We start from the raw sequence: 26,146 nt of genomic DNA, 5'->3' as shown, positions 1-26,146 counted from the left end.
TCCTGGAATTTACTATGTAGAGCAGGATGGCCTCTAACTCAAAGATCTACCTGCCTTTGTCTCACCAAGTGCTGGTTAGTAAGGCATGTACCACCACCACCCCAAAATAGCTTTTAATGGAGAAAAAGGTTGGCCTCATGTTGTAAGCAATAATAATATTGTCCCTTTTAAATTCAATTTCTTTAAAAAGAATACAATTTTTAGAAATTCTTTAATAAATATTTGAACAGTATAAAATATACGTATCTGAGTTCAAAAAACCAATAGCCGTAACACCTTGAAGTTGATTTTGAGATTGCCTGGGAATTCTAAAACAATCAGTTAGCAAGCCAAACATTGAGAAGATAAGTACCTTGGGAACTTAGGGGAGAGATGGAGTCCCAAGTGCTGACATAGCTCTTTGACTCTCACTGTAGCGTTACTAACTAGAGGGAGAGAACAGTCTTAGTCACACAAAGATACCCATCATTTGGAAAACAGTGCCTATTCTTGAATAATTTTATATTACACTTTTCCTCAAGTCTGGGCTCTGATACCTGAGGGACATTCTAAGGAGAAAATAGAGGGTAGAGGCATCAAAGGCCATCTAAGGAGAAAATGGGAACATGCCACAGACAGGGAAACAATAGGAAAAATGCAGACCTGAGGAACACAGACCAGCAAACACAACAGGCTGAATAGAGCTGATGGTTATAAAGCAGCAGTAAGTGGTGCGGGATACAGCCGAAGAGGGGAGGAGGGTTTGCCCAGGCAGAAGGTGGAACTGCAGACCTCACCCTTGTGGGCTGTAGCCAGACAGTTCCTCACTATGGGAACTTCAAAAACACGAGGTAGATTAACTGCAGAAAGCCACTGGAAAGATGACTCCCAGATTTCCACAGTGCGCAGAGAAGAGGCAGCTCCCCACATTCTTCTTTGTACAGAGGTTTGCAGCAGAGCCTCAGGCTGGGATTCCAGCCTCCGCCTGAGGAGCATCATCTCTCTGACAGCAAGGCTCATACCAAGCCCCCTTGAGCCCTAAACACACATATTCCAGGAACTCTGCTTCCAGAATTGAGTCTTTATCTTCTCTTTGTCAGAGCAGAATGTGTCACACACATCCCGTATTTCATCCAAATGGGAATGTTTGCTGGGAAGAGCCTTCCAGTACACAGCAGACACTGGCTTTGAAGGGGCTAATTATGTTTAAAGCTAGTTTGAGGCATAGGAGGCTCTGGAGCATGAAATATCTTTTCGTTAAAAAAATGTGTATTTTGTAAAAGCAAAGAAGCTGAAAAAGAAATTGTGTCTCTCATTAGAAGTGTGTTTCATGATGCAGACAAAGATCTAAAACTCCTGACCATAGTTGTTCTGATGTGCTTTAATAGTCAAAATCTGCTTTTCCTTCTCCGTGAAGCATAAACTTAAACATATGGCAATAAGTATAGGTAATAAACTTTATAAACTGCTTAAAGGCATCTCTTAAGCACACCCATGTCCATGAGTGGCAGTCTACCAGATTCACAGTCTTCCCAGTGCAAGGCACAGGCTCATGAACACTCTAGGCATTGGAGGCACAACCTAGGCAGGAGGAGTAATGCTCACAGGCTATGCGTTCGGAGCCTAGATCTGGGAATAAAGACTCCCTTCCATTCTGGATATGTGAGTTTGAGAAAAAAAAAAATAACTCATCCATCACTTTACACAAGCAAGAAAACAGGTACAAAATGCAAGGCTCCATCCAACTCTAACATGTCAGAGCCATGTCAATTTCTATTGTGGCGAGGATGTAGGTTTCATGTGACTAGATCCTTTGCCATGTTTTAAATAATTCAGCAGATGAAAGGATTTCACTGAGAGATGATTCCCGCAAGAATTAACTTATGAAGTTTAAACTTATGAAGTAGGAGATGACTTTCTCCAAGGCGAATGGGCTGCAACCCCTGAAGACACACATGGACAAAAGGGCAGTGGAAGAGTGAACTTGCTGTCTCTACCGGAGCTGGGACAAAGCTTTCTCCTGTTTTGCACATTGGACTCAGACCAGAACTTCCATGGTCTGCTTCCTGGTCCCGGGATTCCCAAACAATTGGATGATACCACTGCATTTCTTGCTTCTTCAGTTCGCATCACATAGGCTGGTTTCTATGATCAAAATAACATGGATTAGATCCTATTGTGTATTTTTTCTCACACACACATGTACACACATCCCATGTCTCTAAAGAAACCAGACTTCTTCAACAATGCTCATCCCCATCACTCGGTTTTTTCACCGAAAAAAAAAAAAAAAAAAAAAAACCCATGATTCTAACCCTTTGTTCCTGGAGTGTACATTCTCAAACAGTGCATGAGAGAGTTGCCATTATTCAATTGTGATTATCACACATTCGGAGAGGCAAAAATGATACTGTGATAAAAAAATAAGCTCCCAGAAACATGCAAATTAATCCTTTAACTCCATATTTCTTGGACCAGGAGATGCTCTTCTCTCTCAGCGAAGCCTTTCCCCCACCTTTAACCTCCGGAGCCATTGCAGGCATGCTGTTCTCTTATACTTCCTCATCGTGCACTCTGTATCCATTAGGTCCATCAGCACCATTTTCAATGGCACATGCTACTTCAGTCTTTACCCTGAATTTCAGTAAACTTATAGTATTTTCAACTTTTTCCTTGTTTTTATCTCTTGGGGTGGCTTAAGGCCAATAATCTTTTACACTATTAATGATCTTTTGATGCGCTGCCCGAAATCATACCCATATGTTCTCATATGTGAAACTGAAAAATGTCTATGTTGCACTGGCTGGCCAGTTCCCATCTATCTGCCTCTAGGGGTCTTTGCTATCCCTCCAGATACTATAATATTGAAATTGGGCCAATGAAAAACTACCATGGCCTCTAACTGTTCAAGTAAAAGAAAGAGTAGTGTGCCTCTCATTTTAAATCAACAGCTAGAAAAGGTTGCACACTTAGTAAAGAAATTAGGTGAAAAGCCAAAGTAGTCAAGATGCTTAGTTTCTTGCACCAAATAGCTGACCATGTTGTGAAAACAAAGCATAAAGGTTCTTGAAGAAAATGAAAAGTGTTGCTCCAGTGAAGATACACATGGGAAAGCAAAACAGACTTGCTACTCCTAGCTTTAGCAGTCTGGTCAGAAGATCAAGTCAGCCACAACATTCCATTAGGCCAAAACTCATCCAGAGCAAAGTACTGACCATTTACATTTAATTCTATGAGGGCTACAAGAAGCAAAGAAGCTACAAAAGAAAAGTTCGAACCTAACAGAGCATTGGCTCAGGGGCTCTACAGAGACAAGCCATCTGAACAACAAAGTGTAAGAAGAGCAGGTAGTGATACAGAAGCAGCAGCAATTTACCAGATGTCCTGCTGGGATCACTGATGATGGTATATCTTAGTCTGAGGTTTATTATTGTGAAGAGACAGCAAGACCAAGGCAACTCTTATGAAGGAAAACATTTAATCAACTGGCTTACAGTTTGAGAGGTTCAATCCACTACCATCATGACAGGATGTCAAGAAACATGACAGCATGCAGGCAGACTTGGTGCTGGAGGATCCCCAATTTCTACCTCATGATCCAAAAGAGGAGACTGTGTTCTACACTTGGCAGAGCTTAAACATATATAAGACCTCAAAGCCCCACCTCCAGAATGACGAACATCTTCTGACAAGGCCACACCACCTCCAATAAGGCCACACCACCTAGTAGTCCACTCCATTCAACCAAGCATTACAAGGCCTGAATCACTAGGGCCATACCTATTCAAACCACTACATAGTACCCCTACTGAGTGATAGACACTCAGTCTAGAAAAATCAGCTTTCTATTGAAATGAATCAATCTAGAAATGTGTTGCTTATTTGCATCTGTCAGCTAGGTGGTATCAGATTGATCTATGGGCAGGTCTATGAGACACTGTCCTAATCATTAATATAGGAAGACCCAGCTCATTATGAATGGCACCATTCCCTATATAGCTCCTGAGTAGTAAAAAAGAGAATCAAACAGGCAAGCAAGAATTCCTGCCTTCAATTCTTTCTACTCTTGACCATGGATGGTATATGACCTGCTTCCACTTCTTGATGAACTGTTAACTGGAATTGCAAGCCACAAAAATAAACATACAAATCAACCAACCTACCTTTCTCTACTAACATGCTTGTAGTCAGAATATTTTATCAAACTGAGACAGTCTGTCATGGCTAGAGAGGAAAAGTCAATACTTGGTTTCAAATATGCAGGAAGCAGGCTTACTCTCCTTTCAGAGGCTAATGTTGGTATGTTTAAATTAATGCACATACTTATTTAGCATTCTGAAAAGTCATGGTTCATTAATAATCAGAGTGTACTTTTCCAATATTCTCAAAATGGACAAACAAATTCTGACCACAGTGAGCCCATTGCAATATAGTTCCCTAAAGATTTTAGCCCAGTATGAAGACCCATTGCATGGGATAAAAGATTCCTGTTCATTGGCAATGCCCCTCATGAAAGATCTACAAGATATTACAAAGATCTTGTAGATATTTACAAGATTGATGTTATTTTTATGCCTGTTCAAACAATATCCATTCTTCAGCTAATAGATCCAAGAGCAGTGTGGACTTTCAAGTATTGCTGCTTTGAAGAAACATATTTTTAAAGTAGTTGCCATGGAAAAGTAATTTTTCTGATGGATCAGGCAAAGTAAATTAAAAACCATTTGAAAAGTATTTTCCATTATAGGTGACATTAAGAAATCATCATGATTAATGGAGATTGGGACAAGTTGACTTTAAGCCTCACTGATAACTCTGAAGGGTTCATATCTTGGTGGAGGAAGTGAATTCAGACACATGGCAAAAGAAGCAGAATTAGAAGGGGATTCAAAGGGAAATGAAGAAAGGCACAAAGAGGTCACATAAACACTAAAAAATAAAGAGGTCAGAGAGGGGCAGACAAAGTATAGTAACACCGGTACAATAAAATAACATAGTAAAACCCATTTCTGGGGCTGGAGAGGTGGCTTAGTGGGTAAGAGCAAATTGCTCTATCGAAAAACTTGGAGCTTGGATCCCAGCACCAACACTGGATGGCTCATAAGCGCCCAGAACTCCAACTCCAAGGGATCAAACATCTCTTTTTCATCTCCATAGGTGCCTCTACTCAATGCATAAAAATATATGTATAAATGCATGCACAAGCACAGACCCACACACATAAATAAATCTTTATAAAACATATGTTGTTTTGTAGGCTTATGTAAAAAATGTTTTTATAATAGCATGATGAAAGCTAGAGAACTATTCTTCTCCAAAGATGAACCCTAAAATTGTTTTTATACAAACAAGGCTAAGTGTATTTAGTATGGTGAATTTATATATTTATTGTGGTAAATATTAAAAAGTGGTGACCTTTTATCCCATGCTAGTTCTGGCACCAGTATGGCCACATGACACTGAGGGGTATCTATCTCAGTGGCTCCATGCCACCCCCAGTACTCTGGGACCACCGATTCCCTTGACCCAGGTGGTCTGCTCTACCTGCTCTGGCTGCTTTTGACCCGGGTGGTCCACAACCACCCAAGCATGTTGTTTTAACTTACTTCTCTTGGCAGGTTGTTGCCAAACCTTGCACACACACACACACACACACACACACACACACACACACACACACACACAAACACATCCCAATTCCATGGCAGACTTTGTGCCTCCCACCACTACACCCTTTCTGAACTCAGTTAAGTCATCACATCAAAGAATAGACCAAAATACTCTGATCCAATTGGTATGATATAATTTGCCCACCTAGATAAGCCAAATCATCCTGTACAATTCCATCTCTTATAAAATATTCATAACAACCTCTATCCATATAGAAATGCACCAAGAGAAACATTTATGCCTGCTTCCATCTTGCTGCATCTTGAATCTTTCTTTTTTTCCCTTCTCTTCTGCCTTACCAAAACTTTGCCTCTGCCCCACTCTCTACTGTTTAATCATGTATCAACTTGATATCAATCTACGTTTGTGTGTGTGTGTGTGTGTGTGTGTGTGTGTGTGTGTGGTAATAATAGTTAAAAGAGGTGAGTCATGAATATGAGAGGAAGCATCAGATATGCTAAAGAAGAAGGAAAGAGCCCACAGGTCTCAGCCCTACACCCAAAACTGCAGGCAACCAAGTAGTGCAGAGAGTGGAAGAGATGGTTATTCCCAGGAAAATGCAATTACTTATCCAGTTATTAAATGGTCAACCCTTAAATCAAACATATAGTTAACATTATACAGACTGAGCAGGCTATATTTAGAAATATATATGTAATACACACACATATGTATGTATGCATCTATATGCATACAATAACAATGAAAAAGGCCATGAGTTCGAAAAAGAGCAAGATGAGTATATAAAAGGGCTTGAAGGGAGAAAAGAAAAGAAATATAATTATAATTATATATAATTATACATTATAATACAAAAATGTTTTAAAGTAAAAGAATATAAATAAACAGATACGTAAATAAACAAATAAATAAATACTAAGTAAAATATTTTAAGACAGTGTAAATTTGTATCCTTTTCTTGATGACCAGATTATACGCCCACCAAAATGTATATTTAATTTGGCTTAAATGTTATGCTTTGTGAATACACAAATCTGCTCAATCTAATGCACCAATAATTTATAGGATTAAAAAAAGAAAAATCATGTTAGATTTCATTATATTTGGTAAGGCTGCAGTAACATATCACTATTGCCCACTTTTCTGCAATGATGGATACTTTGCAGTACATGTCTATACAACCCTGCAGAATGAACAGCATCAAGAGTGAACATGTAGTCTAAAACCGTTTTGTTCTTAGCCTTTGTGGAGATTGCTACAGTCATTGGGAACCTATAGTGGGTCTCGGTCCCATACTTTCTGGGCCAGGGAGAAGGCTGATGGGTTGAGAATGTAACATACTTTGGAGACATTTTATTCCTAGAAAGGTAAATGTCTTACGAGCTACATCACATTCCAAAAGTACTCAGCAAAATTATATACATGAAAAAAGAAGAAGGAAAATCATTTTCCCAGACACTCGTTTGCTAACACCGGACAGAGATCATCCATTTCAGACACTGATCTGAAAACTGCTTTTCTCCATAAAGTCCTTTCCTCCAAAGGGACTGTAGCAGCGTCCTGTCTGTATTTTTCATCCCGAGACTCTTGCCAGCAACTACAGCCTCTTTTTGAAGCAGTGCTCTCTGAAGACCATTCTTGCTGAAAGTTACACAATTCTTTCTTAAGCTCACTCAAAACTATTCAGACATGGTTATTTCAGCTGCGTCTTATGTAATGAGGGAAAAATGTGCTTACGTAAAAATAAGACAACAAAACAACTACAGATGTGCGTCAACTTAAGATGGAGTTATGGTGCAAATAAACCCATTGTGAGCTGAAAATGTCATAAGTCAAAAGGTGTTGAATATGGTAAACCTGCCAAACACATTAGCAGTTTGATTTCATTGAGTCTTGGTTATTTCTTTTTGTGATTGTCTGGCTGACTGGGAACTGCTGTGGTTGACACCGCCATTGCCACATATCAGTAGTCTGGGAGACTGAACATACAAAGCAGGTCTGAGCTGACCACATACACGTTCGTTAATCTAGAGTGAGGAGGGCTGGGGTGTAGCTTAGTGGAGAGATTGCTTACCTAGCACGAGAAATGGCTTGAGTTTGTAAGGAGGTTAATATTAACAACTAGCTTTTGGTTAGAATTTTTTGTGTTTTTTACTTTTCTACTGATGGAAAACTTTAAAATAATCAATGGATTGTCGGTAGTGTTTTCGTTGGGTCTGTTTTGAAGTAGAGGTCCTTCTTAGACTCTTATCAGGCTCACTGGTGCAAAGCATCCAAGGACAGAACTTCTGGTATCTGGGCTCAGCTGAGCTCCTTTTACACCCTGCTACTTTTAACTATCTATATTTTCTTTTACTGTCAGGTGATTTTTCAAAAATGTGCCTATTATTTATTTTGGTTTAGTAATTTATCTTATTATCTTTATTGTTTTTAATATTTTATGTGAAATTTTTATAACTATACACAATGCCTTTATCATACCTTTTTCTGACTGTCCATGTCTAGATCCCTCCAAATCCCCCTGACCCCAAAATACTTTCCCTCCTTTTGTGTCTTCTTTTTTCAATACTAATTTTAATCTTCTGTGTAAAATTAGGTCTTATTCTTCCTCGCAATCCTATGCTCTCAGAAATAAGATTCAGACTCAAAATATGTTTCCAAATACCTTGGCCATATAGCTAGGCTCTTCTCTGACTGAAATCATAACTTAAGACAACCCATTTATTTTGATCTACATTCTGCCACGTGGCTACTGTCTAGTTATCTGTGCACAGATATCATGTGTCTGATCCCTCACATCTTCATAGACAGATCTTCTGTTTGGCTCTATTCCACAATTTTTCCTCTTCACCGATGTTCCACCTCCCATTTATTTCCTATCTAAGACATAGGTTGTAGGCTTTTCAATTGACAGGTGATACACCCATACAATATACAAGATATTCTCTATACACCTCTGACTTCAATTAGTACTGCCCATATATGCAGTGTGTGGTCATCTACTGAGACATAGGAAACCTGTCAGTAAGCATTTTTGTTCAAAAAATAGTAACTCTGCCTCCCCAACAGTAATCAATTTCCAGCAACTCCTCGCCTAGGCATTAAGTCCTCAAAAGCCTTCATTTAACCCACAAACCTGATTTTGTTTCTCTAAGAGTTTAGCACTTACCAGGAAAATGAACTTGGTAAACTGGAATCATGGGTGTGCCAGCCTTCGACAGTCAGGTTTACTGATGAGTGTTCCACCAGCTCTGCCAACAGTTATCTTGATCTTCACAATTTTCCCATTGTTCGGCCTCCAAAATGGTATTTGTATTACTACTAATGACTGGAGATATTTATTGAAAATCTCTGGGGTGAGTGGTCTCATGTGGGATTTCCCTTGTGGATGGATTCATTTCGTGGAACAGTGGGAGCTGGCAAGTAAGTTGTGGAGAGTGTGAAGAGGCTGGATCTCTTCATGAGGCACCTCATCACTCAGTAAACCAGCCTATCTCTCTTCATACGGCATCTAAGCCCCCTGAAAGAAAAGGACAGAGGCTTTCCAAAACTTTGAGGCCTAGGTTTTAGAGTTTCCAAAACATAGTATGAGCCATATATACAGTAACAACCAAGACCCAATATGAAGAATGAGCAATAGGAAGCACTATGCTGTGAATATTAGGTTAACACAGCCCCTGGAGAAAAACATATTAGAAATGCCATTCCTAAACTATGAAATCCTAGGATGCGAAACTAGGGAGGATATTGAGTTCTAAGGGCCCCAAACCCTTAATAGTCTCCTAGAAGGGATTAAGAGAGCTTGCCCCTTCCACTATGAGAGGACACATTCTGACACTATGATGGTTTGAAAATGCTTGACCTAGGGAGTGGCATTCTTTGGAGATGTGACCTTGTAGGAGTAGGTGTGGCCTTGTCAGAGAAATGTGTCATTGTGGATATGAATGTCTTAATGACCCTCATCCCAGTTGCCTGGAAGCCATCCTCCTCCTGTTTGCCTTCAAACAAGATGTTGAACTCTCAGCTCCTCCTGTGTCATGTCTACCTGGGCACTACCATGTTCCTCCCTTGATGATAAATGATAGAACCTCTGAACCAATAAGCCAGCCTCAGTTAAATGTTGTCTTTATAAGAATTGCCCTGGTTATGGTGTCTATTTATAACAATAAATGCCTAAGACCATCTTTGAACATGAATGTACACTTACAAAATTGTGTATTCTATATCCTTAGAATCCATAGCCTGGGAAATTTGGGAAAATAAAATTGTGTTGTCAGTGAGCCACTGAATGAAAATAAGAGAGAGAGGCCAAAGGCAGAGCCGGCACACGGCCGTCAGGACTTGTGGCCTGCTCGCAGAGAGCTGAGCACCCAGAGGAGATGCAGGAGCTCTCTTCCTCCTGAGCCCACAGTTGAGCTCACACTCTTTCTCCACTGACTATCTGGGGAGAGACCTCCAGGAACTCCCAAGGTGCAGGGAAGGCTGTGCGTACTGGGAACGGACTGTTCTGGCCTCAATCTGTGCCCAGGACCAGGCAGAGCCAGCACACAGCCATCAGGACTTGCAGTCTGCCGGGAGAGAGTTGAAAACCCAGAGGAGACGCAAGAGTGCTCTCCCTCCTGAGCCCACAGTGATCCCATGCTGTCTCTCCACTGACTACCTAAAGAGAGACCTCCGGGAACTCTCAGGACACAGGTATCACGGTCCCGTTTGGGTCTGTAACCTTCAGGCCTCCATCTGCACCCAGAGCTAGAGCCGGCCCATCACCATCTGAACTCACAGCCTGCCCATAGAGAGCTTAACACCCAAGACTGATCTCCCTCTAGAGCCCACAGCCCACAGATGCACAGCAGAGACAAGCTTCATTCAGAGAACAAGATCAACTAACATCAAAGACAAAAAGATGGCAAGAGGCAAGCACAAGAATCTAAGCAACAGAAACCAAGAAGACAACAACCTGGCAACATCAGAACCCAGCTCTCTCACCACAGCAAGTAATGTATATCCCAACACACCAAAAACAAGATTTAGACTTAAAATCTTGCCTCATGTTGATAATACACAAAAGAAGCTCTAACATCTAACACGGACAAATGTTCTACAATATTTATAGCAGCCTTATTTATAATAGCCAGAAGCTGGAAAGAACCCAGATGTCCTTCAATAGAGGAATGGACACAGAAATTGTGGTACATTTACACAACAGAGAACTACTCAGCTATTAGAAACAATGACTTGATGAAATGTCTAGGCAAATAGATGAAACTTGAAGCTATCATCCTGAGGACAGCCAGTCACAAAGGAACACTCATAATTTACTCACTGATTAGTGGATACTAGCCCCAAAAGCTTGGAATACCCAACAAACAATTCACAAAAATTATGACACTCAAAGTGAAGGAAGTCCAGAAGGTGGATGCCTCAGTCCTTCTTAGAAGAGAGGACAAAATGCTCAATGGAAGAAATACTGAGACAAATAGAGGATCAGGGATTAGAGAAAAGGCACTGAGGTGAGAAAGGGAGGTTGGGAGAGGGAGCACCTTCACTGAGGCAATGGGAGGGGGAGGAGGGATGGGATTGGGGGAAAGCAAAAAACATCTGAGATGTAAATACAGAGAATATCCAATTAAAAAAATAGAGAGAGAGAGAAAGAGAGAGAATTGAGAAATACAGAACCTTATTCAGATACGTATGTAAAACAAGAAAAAAATCTTATTAAAATAAATTTGTTTTATTGGTTTAGATTTATCGTATTTACTTATAGAAGCCAATTAAGTAAAACACATTTCTATTTTCTTTAATATAAAAACACAAATCACAATTGAAGAGGCAAGTGAATTGCATTTTCAACCTCTAATTTAGTTTTAATATATTTATATTATATCTAATTTAACTTATTTTTTTCTCAGTAATGTGGCGCAAATAAAATTTCTGCTCAAGTAGTTGTAAATATTCAGACCATTCATCACTTGCCTTGGGGTCTCAGAACACAGTGTGGTAGGGAGAAGTGCTATGATTTTCATCTAGTCAAAAATAGATGAGCCCACCAATTCCAGAAAATAAGTTGGAAACCCCAGTGACTTCATTTTTAAAATATATCACACCTGGCAATATAAAGACTGCTGTGTTCAAATAAAAAGTTTAAAGCATATATAAAATTTAAATTAATTCCTCTAAAATGTTCTGAAACACTTGAAAACTAGTTTGTTTTGTGAATGGATTTTCCTCAAGTAGAGGGAAGCAAACCAGGAAGTGTAAAGGAATAGATTCTTACATGGTTAGGGCTCCACTGCATCCTTAAAACCATCTGTGAGGCTCCTCAAAAGATGTTCCTTCCACTTTTAAAAATTGCAAACTAAAAAACAAACAAATAAAACAAACAAACAAAAATCGAAAAAGAAAGTGCTTACCCTCCTACCCAAAAAAAGCCATTGTTAAAATTATGTTAAATTTCAACTTGCTTGCATGAACTGGGAATGCACCTGCATTTGAAGTAAAGGTCAGACTTTCAGTTCAGCCAGCAGGAACTCCAATCCACCTACACCACCGCCTCTGCTGCCTGTTCAGCAACAGGAGGCTGTGTAGCTTCATTCAATTTTCATGAATCCGTTGCTTCCACAAAGCAGGACAACAGCAGAGGACTCTTGGAGGAAATCGGGCAATTCAACCATCAAGGTAGGTTTCAGAAGGAAACAAAGGATTCCTCAAGAGTGTAGCAGGCTGGGGTTACAGCTCTGTGGATAGGGTCCTTGCTTGGTGTGTGTACAATCCTGGGTTCAGTTCCCAGCACTATATAAACTGAGCATAAGATTCATTCCTGAGATCCTAGCTGAGTCACATATGTGCATATATATACATATATATCATATGCATACACAAATGCCAAGATGTTAATATGAAAGAATATAATTGTTAAACAATCCAGAATACATGATGCTAATAACAGGTCAGGGTCAGTCTAGCATAGGACTACATGGCATATCTTATTTATTATTATCTCAAAATGTCTTCTGTCAGCCTCTGTAATCTGTTGACCAGACCCATTGCCTATCCATTATTGATGGGTATAGCCAGGCTAAGCTAATTAAGGAAATTCTATGGTGTAGGATAAGGCAATTTTCTAGGATAGGTACAAGGCCCAAATCTAGTGGGTTACAATTAATTCGTAAGATATATTTGTTGAAATTAAGTAAAATCACCTCTTATGTTTGTTTCTTAAAATCTTTTTAGATGTTTTTATTATTATTATTATTATTATTATTATTATTATTATTATTATTATTATTTAACTTTTTTTTAACCGTCCAGTCATTATCCTCATCCCAGTTCACCCTTTGACAGTTCCTCATCCCATTCCTCCACCACTCCCATCCCCATCCCCACGCCCTGATTTCCTCAAGTCTCTCAAGAATTAGGTGCAGCTTCTCCCACTCAGACCAGACCAGGCAGTCCTATGCTGTATATTTGTCAGAAGCGTCATATCATCTAGTGTATGCCCATATCACCTAGTGTATGCTCACATCATCTAGTGTATGCTCATATCATCTAGTGTATGCCCATATCATCTAGTGTATGCCCATATCATCTAGTGTATACCCATATCATCTAGTGTATGCCCATATCATCTAGTGTATGCTCAGATCATCTAGTGTATGCTCAAATCATCCATGTATTCTGCCGCGTTGGTGGCTTCATGTTAAATTGAAGTTCATGCTTCATAGAGACGTTATAATAACTCATGTTATGGTGGTGTTATTTGCTTTTTAGGTTGGTATTCTTTCTTGTTCATTGCAGATTCTTTTAGAAATATATAAGATTGGTGGTGACTTACAATTATAGTCATCTAATTGAAAAACAATCTCAAAAAACATTCCATTATTGAATATTTTCTATCCTCCAGGCAAGGATAGTTCCCTTTTCCATAAAATTAAAATACTAACTTCACAAAATGTTCTGGTGGTTAAACATGAGTTCTTTTTTTTAAAACAACTTTACTTTACAAAACAAAGATAAATGTACAGATTTTAACCATTTTTTGCATAAAATTATACAATACATTTTTGTCAGTACTGTTTTTTCAGATTTTAAAATAATTTTTACATAAAACTATATGAATATATTTTTTAGTCAGTACTTGATTTTTTCAAAGGCTTGACAGTATGCATTGAAAACCTAATAGTTACAATGAGTGTAAAGTACATGCAAAGCAAAACGCAACATGGAAATAGTCAAAGTCTTCTTGTTTTGTAAATATTTTTTTTGTTTAGTTTTCTTTATTTCTTGGACTTCATACAGTCTGTGAGTTGTCTCTGGGGAGTGCAAGCCTCTGGGGTTAGCATCCCAATATCAGTGACTGCATATTATGTCTGTTCTTTTGTGACTGGGTTATCTCACTCAGAATGATATTCTCTAGATGCAGCCATTTTCTTAAGAATTTGGTTAAGTCATTGTTTCTGGTGGCTGAGTAGTATTCCATTGTGTAAATGTACCACAATTTTTGTATCCATTCATCTTCTGAAGGACATCTGGGTTCTTTCCAGCTTCTGGCTATTATAAATAGAGCTGCTATGAACATTGTGGTGCATATATCTTTGTTGTGTATTAAAGTGTCTCTGGGGTATATGCCCAGAAGTGGAATAGCTGGGTCTTCAGGTAGTATTATGTCCAATTTTCTGAGGTATCGCCAGACTGATTTCCAGTGTGGTTGTATTAGTTTGCAACCCCACCAACAGTGGAGAAGTGTTCCTCTTTCTCCGCAGCCTCGCCAGCATCTGTTGTCATCTGAGTTTTGGATCTTGGCCAATCTGACTGGTGTGAGGTGGAATCTCAGGGTTGTTTTGATTTGCATTTCCCTGATGGCTAAGGATGTCGAGCACTTCCTCAGATGTTTCTCGGCCATTCGGTGTTCCTCAACTGAAAACGTTTTGTTTAGCTCTGTACCCCATTTTTTAATAGGGTTATTTGATTCTCTGGTGTCTAGCTTTTTAACTTCCTTATATACCTTGAATATTAGGCCTCTATCTGATGTGGTGTTGGTAAAGATCTTTTCCCGTTCTGTTCTGTTGGTTGCCTTTTTGTTTTCTTGACAATGTCCTTAGTCTTACAGAAACTTTGCAATCTCATTAAGTCCCATTTGTTAATCTTTGACCTTAGAACTTAAGCCATTGGTGTTTTGTTCAGGAAATTTTCTCCTGTGCCTATGTGTTCTAAGGTTTTCCCTACTTTCTCATCTAATAGTTTCAGTGTATCTGGTTTAATGTGGAGATCTTTGATCCACTTACAATTGACCTTTGTACAAGGAGATAAGAAAGGGTCTATTTTCATTCTTTTGCATGTTGAGTGCCAGTTGGACCAGCACCATTTGTTGAATAGGCTGTCCTTTTTCCATTGAATGTTTACTGCTCCTTTGTCAAAAATCAGGTGACCATATACATGAGGGCTCATTTCTGGATCTTCTATTCTATTCCATTGATCCACATGCCTATTTCTATACCAGTACCATGCAGTTTTCAGCACAATTGCCTTGAAATATAGCTTGAGGTCAGGGATAGTGATTCCCGCAGATGTTTTTTTGTTGTTGAGGATGGATTTTGCTATTCTAGGTCTTTTGTTGTTCCATATGAAATTGCACATTGATCTTTCCAATTCCTTGAAGAACTGGGTTGGAATTTTGATGGGGATTGCATTGAATCTGTAGATTGCTTTTGGTAGGAAGGCCATTTTTAAGATGTTGACCTTTCCAATCCATGAGCATGGGAGATCTTTCCATTTTCTGAGATCCTGCTCAATTTCTTTCTTTAGAGGTTTGAAGTTCTTGTCATACAGGTCCTTCACTTCCTTAGTTAGAGTCACACCTAGGTATTTCATAGTTTTTGTAACGATTGTGAAGGGTACCTTTTCCCTAATTTCTTTCTCCACATGTTTGTCCTTTGAGTATAGGAAGGCTACTGATTTGTTTTAGTTAATTTTGTATCCGGCCACTTTGCTGAACTTGTTTATCAGCTGTAGGAGTTCTCTGGTGGAATTTTTGGGGTCACTCAAGTACACTATCATGTCATCGGCAAAGAGTGATGTTTTTATCTCTTTATTTCCGATTTTTATCCCCTCGATCTCCTTTTGCTGTCTAATTGCTCCAGCCAGGACTTCCAGTACTATGTTGAATAGGTAGGGAGAGAGTGGGCAGCCTTGTCGAGTCCCTGATTTTAGTGGGATTGCTTCAAGTTTCTCGCCATTAAGTTTGATGTTGGCTGTTGGTTTGCTGTATATTGCTTTTATTATGTTTAAATATGGGCCTTGGATTCCTGTTCTTTCCAGGACTTTTAACATGAAGGGGTGTTGGATTTTGTCGAATGCTTTCTCAGCGTCTAGTGAGATGACCATGTGATTTTGGTCTTTAAGTTTGTTTATATGGTGGATTACATTGATGGATTTCCTTATGTTAAACCATCCCTGCATCCCAGGGATGAAGCCTACTTGGTCATGATGAATGATGGTTTTGATGTGTTCTTGGATTCGGTTTGCAAAAATTTTGTTGAATATTTTTGCATCAATGTTCATAAGTGAGATTGGTCTGAAGTTCTCTTTCCTTGTAGGGTCTTTGTGTGGCTTAGGTACGAGGGTTATTGTAGCCTCAAAAAATGAGTTGGGTAATATTCCATCTGATTCTATCTTTTGGAATAGTTTGGCGAATATTGGTGTTATATCCCCAATAAATGTCTGATAAAATTCTGCACTGAACCTGTCTGGACCTGGGCTTTTTTTGGTTGGGAGGCTTTTGATGACTTCTTCTATTTCTTTAGGTGTTATAGGGTTATTTAGATGGTTTACTTGGTTCTGGTTAAACTTTGGGACCTTGTATCTGTCTAGAAATTCGTCCATTTCCTCCAGATTTTCCAATTTTGTGGAGTATAAGTTTTTGTAGTAGGATCTGATGATTTCTTGAATTTCCTTAGTTTCAGTTGTTATGTCACCACTTTCCTTTCTGATTTTGTTAATTTGGATACTCTCTCTTTGCCCTTTAGTTAGTCTGGCTAGGGGTATATCAATCTTGTTGATTTTCTCAAAGAACCAACTCTTTGTTTTGTTGATTTTTTCAACGGTTCTTTTTGTTTCTATTTGGTCTATTTCTGCCCTAATTTTGATTATTTCTTGCCATCTACTCTTTTTGGGTATATCTGCTTCCTTCCGTTCTAGGGCTTTTAGCTGTGCTGTCAGGTTGCTGATGTGAGCTCTCTCCAGTTTCTTTTTGGAAGCACTTAGGGCTATGAGTTTTCCTCTCAATACTGCTTTCATTGCATCCCATAGGTTTGGGTATGTTGTGTTATCGTTTTCGTTGAATTCTAGAAAGTCCTTAATTTCTTTCTTTATTTCTTCTTTGACCCTGCTATCCTTTAACAGAGCGTTGTTTAGTTTCCATGTGTATGTGGGCATTTTGTTGTTTTTGTTGTTGTTAAAGACCAGCCGTAGACCATGGTGATCTGAGAAAATGCATGGGAGTATTTCAATCTTCTTATATCGATGAAGGCTCGTTCTGTGTCCAATTATGTGGTCAATTTTCGAGAAGGTGCCATGGGGTGGTGAGAAGAAGGTGTATTCTTTTACTTTAGGATAGTATGTTCTGTATATATCTATTAATTCTAGTTGGTTCAAAGTCTCTGCTAGTTTTGCAGTGTCCTTGTTCAGTTTCTGTTTCCCTGATCTGTCCATTAGTGAGAGTGGGGTATTAAAGTCTCCCACTATTATTGTGTGGGGTGAAATGTATTTTTTGAGCTTTAGTAGAGTTTCTTTTATGAATGTGGGTGATTTTTTTATTTGGAGCATATATGTTAAGGATTGAGAGTTCCTCCTGACAGATTTCCCCGGTAATGAGTTAAAAGTGTCCTTCTTTATCTTTTTTGATAACTTTTGGTTGGAAATTTACTTTATTCGATATTAGAATAGCCACTCCAGCTTGCTTCTTGGAGCTGTTTGCTTGGAAGTTTTTTTCCCCACCCTTTTACTCTGAGATAGTGTCTGTCTCTGTCTCTGAGATGAGTTTCCTGTATGCAGCAAAAGGCTGGATTTTGTTTATGTATCCAGTCTGATAGTCTATGTCTCTTTATTGGGGAGTTGAGACCATTTATGTTAATAGATATCAAGGAATAATTGTTTCTGTTTCCTGCCTTTTTTGCTTTTTTGGGTTGAGTTGTGTCTGTGTTTTTTTCTTCTTTTAGTTTTCTTGTTTAGGAGTTTTCTTGTTTTTATTAGGCTGTATTTTCCCTCCTTGTATTGGGTTTTCCACCTATAATTCGTTGTAGTGCTGGGTTTGTGGTCAGATATTGTGTGAATTTTGATTTGTCTTGAAATATCTTTGTCTCTCCACCGATGGTGATTGATAGTTTTGCTGGGTATAGCAGCTTGGGCTGGCACTTGTGCTCTCTTAAGGAGTGCATGATGTCTGTCCAGGCTCTTCTAGCTTTCATAGTCTCTGTTGAGAAATCGGGTGTGAGTCTGATTGGTCTGCCTTTATATGTTACCTGACCTTTTTCCCTTACTGCTTTTAGTATTCTTTCTTTACTTTGGGCACTTGATGTTTTTACTATTATGTGTTGGGAGGTATTTCTTTTCTGGTCCAACCTATTTGGAGTTCTGAAGGCTTCTTTTATGCTCGTGGTCATCTCATTCTTGAGGGTAGGGAAGTTTTCTTCTATGATTTTGTTGAAGATAGTTACTGTGCCTCTTAGTTGATACTCTTCTCCCTCTTCTATTCCTATTATCCTTAGGTTCGGTCTTCCCATTGTGTCTTGTATTTCCTGGACATTTTGGGTTAGGAGCTTTTTGTTTTTTGCATCTTCTCTGGCTGTTTTGTCTATGTTTGCAATGTTGTCTTCTGCCCCCAAGATTCTCTCCTTGATCTCTTGTAATCTGTTGGAAATGCTTGCTTCTCTGACTCCTGATTTCTTTTTTTGGTGTTCTGACTCTAGGGTTATCTCTTTTAGTGCTTTCTTTATTGTGTCAATTTCTGTTTTAATTTCCCTCTTCCATTCCTTTATTTCTTTGGTTCTGTTTTCGTCTCGTTCTTTGAGTTCTTTGAGTGTTTTTCGTGTTTCTTCTTTAAAAGCTTCTGAATCTTTTTGCTTTTCCTCCCTTTCTTGTTTAAGTAACTCTATCAGCGTCTTGAGGCATGATTTCAGGTCTGTGTCTTCTTTCTCTGGAGTGTTTGGAATTCCGATGTTTGCTACTATCGGAGAGCTGGGTTCTGGTGTTGCTAGATTGTCTTGGTTTCCTTGGGATATATTCTTTCTCTTTCCTCTTGCCATTTTGTTGTCAGTGATATGTTCTTGCCTTTCCCTTGTATCTGTTCTGTGTCCCTGGTACACTTTCCGTGTGCACTCCGCAGAGATCTCTCTACTCCCCGGCTGCCCAGATTCCAGGTGGCAGCTGGGCCAGGCTCCGCTCTGCGTCCTGAAGTCGCCTCCAGGTGGGAACAGACGTTCCTAAGATCTGTTCCTGGTCACAGATGCTCAGCCTCTCTGAGCCACCTTTCCGGTTGGCAGGTGGGCCAGGCTCCGCTCTGCATCCTGAGGTCGTCTCCGGGTGGGAACAGAAGTTCCTAAGATCTGTTCCCGGTCACAGTTGCTCAGCCTGTACGAGCCGCCTTTCCAGGTGGAGGTTGGGCCAGGCTCCGCTCTGCGTCCTGAAGTCGTCTCCGGGTGGAACAGAAGTTCCTAAGATCTGTTCCCGGTCACAGTTGCTCAGCCTCTCTTTTTTGATAACTTTTGGTTGGAAATTTACTTTATTCGATATTAGAATAGCCACTCCAACTTGCTTCTTGGAGCTGTTTGCTTGGAAGTTTTTTTTCCCACCCTTTTACTCTGAGATAGTGTCTGTCTTTTCTCTAAGATGAGTTTCCTGTATGCAGCAAAAGGCTGGATTTTGTTTATGTATCCAGTCTGATAGCCTATGTCTCTTTATTGGGGAGTTGAGTCCATTTATGTTAATGGATATCAAGGAATAGTTTTTCTGTTTCCTGCCATTATTGCTTTTGTGGGTTGAGTTGTGTCTGTGTCTTTTTCTTCTTTTAGTTTTCTTGTTTAGGAGTTTTCTTGTTTATACTAGGCTGTTTTTTTTTTTTTTTTTCATTGTATTGGGTTTTCCACCTATAATTCGTTGTAGTGCTGGGTTTGTTGTCAGATATTGTGTAAATTTTGATTTGTCTTGAAATATCTTCATCTCTCCATCGATGGTGATTGATAGTTTTGCTGGGTATAGCAGCTTGGGCTTTCACTTTTGCTCTCTTAGGGTGTGCATGATGTCTGTCCAGGCTCTTCTAGCTTTCATAGTCTCTGTTGAGAAATCGGGTGTGAGTCTGATTGGCCTGCCTTTATATGTTACCTGACCTTTTTCCCTTACTGCTTTTAGTATTCTTTCTTTACTTTGGGCACTTGATGTTTTTACTATTATGTGTCGGGAGGTATTTCTTTTCTGGTCCAACCTATTTGGAGTTCTGAAGGCTTCTTTTATGCTCGTGGTCATCTCATTCTTGAGGGTAGGAAAGTTTTCTTTTACGATTTTGTTGAAGATAGTTACTGTGCCTCTTAGTTGATACTCTTCTCCCTCTTCTATTCCTATTATCCTTAGGTTCAGTCTTCTCATTGTGTCCTGGATTTCCTGGACATTTTGGGTTAGGAGCTTTTTGTTTTTTGCATCTTCTCTGGCTGTTTTGTCTATGTTCACAAAGTTGTCTTTTTCCCCCGAGATTCTCTTTTCCATCTCTTGTAATCTATTGGAAATGCTTGCTTCTGTGACTCCTGATTTCTTTTTTAGGTGTTCTACCTCTAGGGTTATCTCTTTTACTGTTTTCTTTATTGTGTCAATTTCCGTTTTAAGTTTCTCTTCCATTCCTTCATCTCTTTGGTTGTGTTTTCCTGTAGTTCTTTGAGTTTTTTGTTTCCTCTTTAAAAGCTTCTGAATCTTTTTGCTTTTCCTCCCGTTCTTGTTTAAGTATCTCTATCAGCATCTTGAGGTATGATTTAAGGTCTGTGTCTTCCTTTTGTGGAGTGTTTGGAATTCCGATGTTTGCTGTTATGGGAGAGCTGGGTTCTAGTTTTACCAGGTTGTCTTGGTTTCCTTGGGATATACTCTTTCGCTTTACTCTTGCCATTTTGTTGTCAGTGATATGTTCTTTCCTTTCCTTTGTATCTGGTCTGTGTCCCAGGATCTCCACTGGTCCAGGTGGCAGATGGGTCGAGCCCTGTTCTATGCCTCAGAGTCGCAGGGTGGGAACAGAAGTTCCAAAGTTCTGTTCCTGGTCGCTGGCTTAGGCAGGGCAGGGCAGGGCAAGGCAGGGGGTGCAGTTTCCGTGTGCACTCCGCGGAGATCTCTCTGCTTTCTGGCAGCCCAGGTCTCCCACTCACCAGTTGCTCAGCCTCTATGAGCCGCCGTCTAGGGTGGCAGATCTAAACATGAGTTCTTAGAAGAGATCTAGGCCATCACTGGCAATCAATAAATTTTGATAATTATTAATAGCATAATCATCACTACCACCAATATCATTATTATTTAAAGAAATCTGACCTACTCCATAGGTAGGAACTTTCCCTAAAGAATTAGCATTTGAGTAGAAGTGTAAAGGACTGTCAAGAGTTTGCTCATCCAAGGATGGAGATGTGGTAACTTTCATTGTCCCCAGGCTATAGAATTATAGAGAGCAATTATTTAATGGTGGCAGAAAGCCTGAATTCTTGAAAAACCAAGAGAAGCCAGTATAAAGAGAATGCAGGGGTAAGGGAGAAAGAAATGAGTGTAGAGGTGATAAGAAGTCTGATCTCAAACCTTATAAGATGGCAAGGAAGAAATCGAGTGGTGTAACCAAAGTTTAATTTTTTAACAGCACTGTGCACTTAGGTGAAGAAGAAACTGGTACAAGTACAGCGTGGATATAGATAACCCTTTGTCAATACATGTTGGTCACTTGTTACTAGGCAGTGGCTGTGTGTCTGAGTGACAGAGATTCTAGTTGGAATAAACCTTCTAAGAATAGAGAATATTACCCAATGTGTGAATATTTAAGTGAGTAATAAAGAAACCTATCAGAGGGATTGTGGAGAAGGAATAGTCATTAGGGAAGGAGTTGATGAAATACCAGACTCATGGTGCTTGAGGGTTATAATCTAGAAGAAACAGAAATAATAGGACCTCCTGAATACCCAGAGGACACTTGAGTCTAATCATAACTCTTCCTAGAGGCCATTTTGGATTCTTTAAGAAGCATCCAGAAAGGAATGTATGGTGGTTTGAATATGATTGGCCCATGGGAAGTGGCTTGATTAGTAGTGTAGCCTTGTTAAAGGAAGTATGTCACTGTGGATGTGAGGCTTTGAGACCTTTTATATATGCTCCAGTCTGGCCAGTGTGATCCAGACCTTTCCCCTGGGTGCCTGCAGAAGACAGTCTCCTTCTGGCTGCCCTCAGATTAAGATGTAGAACTCTTGGCTCCTCCGGCATCATACCTGCTTGCACGCTGCCATGCTTCCTGCCATAATGATAATGGACTGAACCTCTGAAACTCTAAGCCAGTTCTTTATAAGTTGCCTTGGTGATATTGACCTTACAGCAATGAAACCCAAACCAAGATGGAAGCTGGTACTTGGAGTAGGGTCTGGATGGATCACACTGGCTAGACTTGAGCATATATAAAAGACCTCAAAGCCCTGCCTCCACAGTGACACACTTCCTCTCACAAGGATATACCTCCTCTAAGGCCTCACCTTCTAATAGTACCACTTACCATGGGGCAAGTATATTCAAACCATCACAATATGCTTCCTCCCTCCTCTTCCCCATGGCTTTCCATATTTAACAAGGCATTCCTGCAATAAAGGTAACCTGAATGTCACAGGGCAGGAGAAAGTCAATGAAATGCCTTCTCCTAGAACAGTGATTTCAGGATAAGATGATCCAGGGGACACTCACAAGTACCAACCCTATAATATCAAATCACCCATGTAGTTCCAGAAACCATTCTGCATTCGGCACAACCGAAAACCATTCAGTCATCTCTAATTTTTATACAGGAGAAACGTCAGGGCAGCCCAGCTCATGAAAGCATATGAATACAAAACACTGCTTGAAAAAATATTCCTTGCAGTTTAGGTGTAAATCACGTATCCTTTCACAAAAAATAAGGTAACAGAATGTTACAGAGTGAGGTCTGTGACAGGAGACATTCAGGAGATGGAAAAATAATTACTTGCAATTAGCATACCAAGGCTTTAATGAAATAGAAATTATAAGGGACATTGGCTTCAAATTAGAAATCTTAACCCCCAATTTTTTTTAATACATCAAATTAGTTGTTAGTGTTTATAAAGTCCATAGATTCCAGATGAGTATCAGGTTTTTAGTACTGCTTTAAAACGTCAAGTTCTGGCAAAGCAGGACACACACATGAGATGAGAGTCAAGATGCTTTTGTCATTTGATTGGGTGTCCATTCTGGTTACACTGCTATTGTTTCTCAAGGAGACCTAGATACCCAGGCCAAGTAGCAATGTTGTTCTTTGCCAACACAAAAGTGAATGTTCCTTAGATTTATTAAAAAATAAAATAAATTAAATTAATTAATTAAAAAACTGAAAGCAAAAACATGTTGATGGCCAGACATGTTTAGGAACACTGAACAATTTCATTAGAAACCAGAATGTTCTCGATGTAAGTTTGACCTGTACATAAATATACCTCATTTTTTTATCAGTTTCATCGTTTATGTGATCTCTGAAGCCATCTGAGCTGTGGCCTTAGTTTGCATCCCTAAACGTGGAGCCTGAGGTAAGAACTCCAGTACTGGAGAGATACTTGCGACGGAATCTCCAGTAGTAGGAGAAAGAGATTAGGGAGGGTGAAAGACTGGGAAGATGAGAATGTGTGGGAAGGTATGTTAGACTCTCACCACTGCAGAGCACAGATCTAAGAAAGAAAGGTGTTACAGTCTCATGACATTTGCTGTAATAAGATCTCTTGATGAAATGTAACTCAAGGAGGACAGGGTGTATTTAGCTTACAATTCCTGATTACAGTTTATTATTGCAGGGGCAGCAAGGCAGGAATTTAAGTTACCAGACCACAGGCAGGAATGGAAACACACACAGCTCTGCTGCCTACCTGCTCTGTAGCGAGTCCTCTCTATGCCTATACAGTCCAGTGCCTAACGCAAGAGATGCTGCCACACGCAATAGACTGGGTCTTCCTACATCAATTAACCATCAAGACAATCCCAGACATTGCTGCAGACTGACTTAACCTAGACAATTCCTCAACTGAAGCAATCTTCTCAGGGATTCCAAACTGTGGCCAGGTGACAATTAGAAACCTAACCATTACAGAAGGCAAACAGAATGCTTTCAGAACAAGACCATGGGAGACAGAGAGAGGGCTACAAATTCATTGTCTCCTAGTCCCTCCGAGCTGATGGTTGCGCCATGGCTGTTAAATCCCCTGCATTGATAAGTTGCCCTTGCTTCCCAAACTGGAGTGCAAAGGGAAGCCCACAGACTCAGGGCCTGCCTTGAAGCCTGCAGTGCATGAGCTGGCAGGGCACCTCAAGGGGAGCGATGACAGGCATTTAAAAGGTGTTTCGTTGTAACAACACAGAGAGAAAGAGAGATTGGGGCTGACTGAGCATAAAATCAATACCCTATATACATTTATAAACCGCAATTGTTTAAAAAAACAAGTTAGGGAATATAAGAAATGACTGGAAGGTTTTGTAAATCATAAATTCCTTGTCTGCAAGCCCTCCCAAAACTTTCAGCCTTTAAACTACAATTTCGAACTTTAGAACATAATAACAAGTACTTACGTATTTGTCTTCACCACATTATGCACGGATTAGCCCTTAAGGAACAAATGAAGGTCCACAATATATGTAAACTACATTTTAGCAAGTGAATTTTCTGTTTCTAAACTTACATGTAGAAATTATTGCTATCTTGAATTCCAAAGTTACAAAATAAAAGTTATAATGGGACTATTAAAAAAAAAAGGGGGGGGGGGTAAGGCCCTGACTGAGAATGGCTACGGCTCTCGGGACTCCACTGATAAGAACTTGAAAAGCACAGACGCTCATCCTGAAAATGTAACAGAGACCGCCTGACACAGTGGGTCTAGATCAGTCAGCAGCAGACAGTTCTCTGATGTGACACTTCCGACTGTGATGGTTGTGGCCACTCTGATTGGCTTTTCTCAGCTATAAATCAACAATGATCACCATCCGGGCACCTTACTCATGGGTGGTTAGCATGACTAGTTGTAATAATTACGATAGAATAAGCACATGCTTTTGCTGTTTTGTTCATTTTTTTTGCAAGTGCTTTTTCACTAGCAATATAAGACTAGTTTATACCCTAGTTAACACACAGCCAGTCCTCCATGGCAGAGTCAGAAACAATGCATTGTTTTTTTATGTACTTAGAATCACTTTTTTCCTTTGGGAAATGCTAGTAGATGAAAATACGTGTGAAGGTTCCAATATAACTTCTCAAATAATGTTCTAAGTTTCAATTCCAAAAAGAGCATTTAAAAATAATGTTATTTGTCCAGCAAAGGATTGAGAACATCTAGAATATCGATATCTGGTATTGGGTTTCTCCTTTATTCAAGTAAGCTGAAAAATTTTTTTAAATCTGAAAATTAGCTAAAACATAGCTGCTTAATCTGTCCTGAATTCTGAGTTTCTATTAGCAATAGTGACTCCACATGTTTCTAACATACATATCATCTGCCTCTTCTATCAAAGACACATTCTGTTCATTCTGCTCAATAGACGTATGGCAGGCTAACACTCCAAAATATTCCAGAGAGATTGATAGTCTGTGATACACATTTTATATAAGAAAAAAAATCACTCTAGTTACAATCTAAAAACAGAAAGCCTCAAACCAAGCCAGAAAGAGCCAGCAACAGGTATGTCTGTCCATGCTAGAATGTGGCTGGAAGGATGGCCATAAGCCAAGGAGAATCTTTACTTGAAAATTTTTGATGTTGCCCAATCTTGTTGATTGGGCTGCTAAAAGAACTTCAAATCTGCCTTCGTAAAACCAAGATGGTGACATAGCTGAAGTCCTCTTCCTGCACACAAAGAGAATTCTTCTAAAGCAGTGGTTCTCAGCCTTCCTAATGCTGTGACCCATCAATTCACTTTCTCATGTTGTGGTGACCCCTAACCATAGGATTATTATGTTGCTACTTTATAACTGTAATTTTGCTACTGTTAGGAATCATAATGTAAATGTCTGACATGCAGGATATTTAACATATGACCCCCTGCAGGTTGAGAGCCATTGCCCACAGTGCAAAAGTCGGTCCCTTCCCATGTGCCTCAGACACTGCAAGGTGTTATCTATCTACATTTCAGTTTGACCTCAAGTATTTACATGGTCACCTGTCACCACCAATTTGGTTTAGAAACTCCAAACCTCTGGGTAAAATCCTATTCATTTATTGTTATGAAAAGTATAAATTGAACTGAGGAATCTTGTTCTGTCTCAAACTTCCTGGCC

Source organism: Micromys minutus (assembly GCF_963924665.1).
Source record: "Micromys minutus genome assembly, chromosome: 19".
NCBI classification, from domain to species: domain Eukaryota; kingdom Metazoa; phylum Chordata; class Mammalia; order Rodentia; family Muridae; genus Micromys; species Micromys minutus.
The sequence above is the reverse complement of the archived record's forward strand: the minus strand, read 5'-3'. Positions refer to the sequence as shown.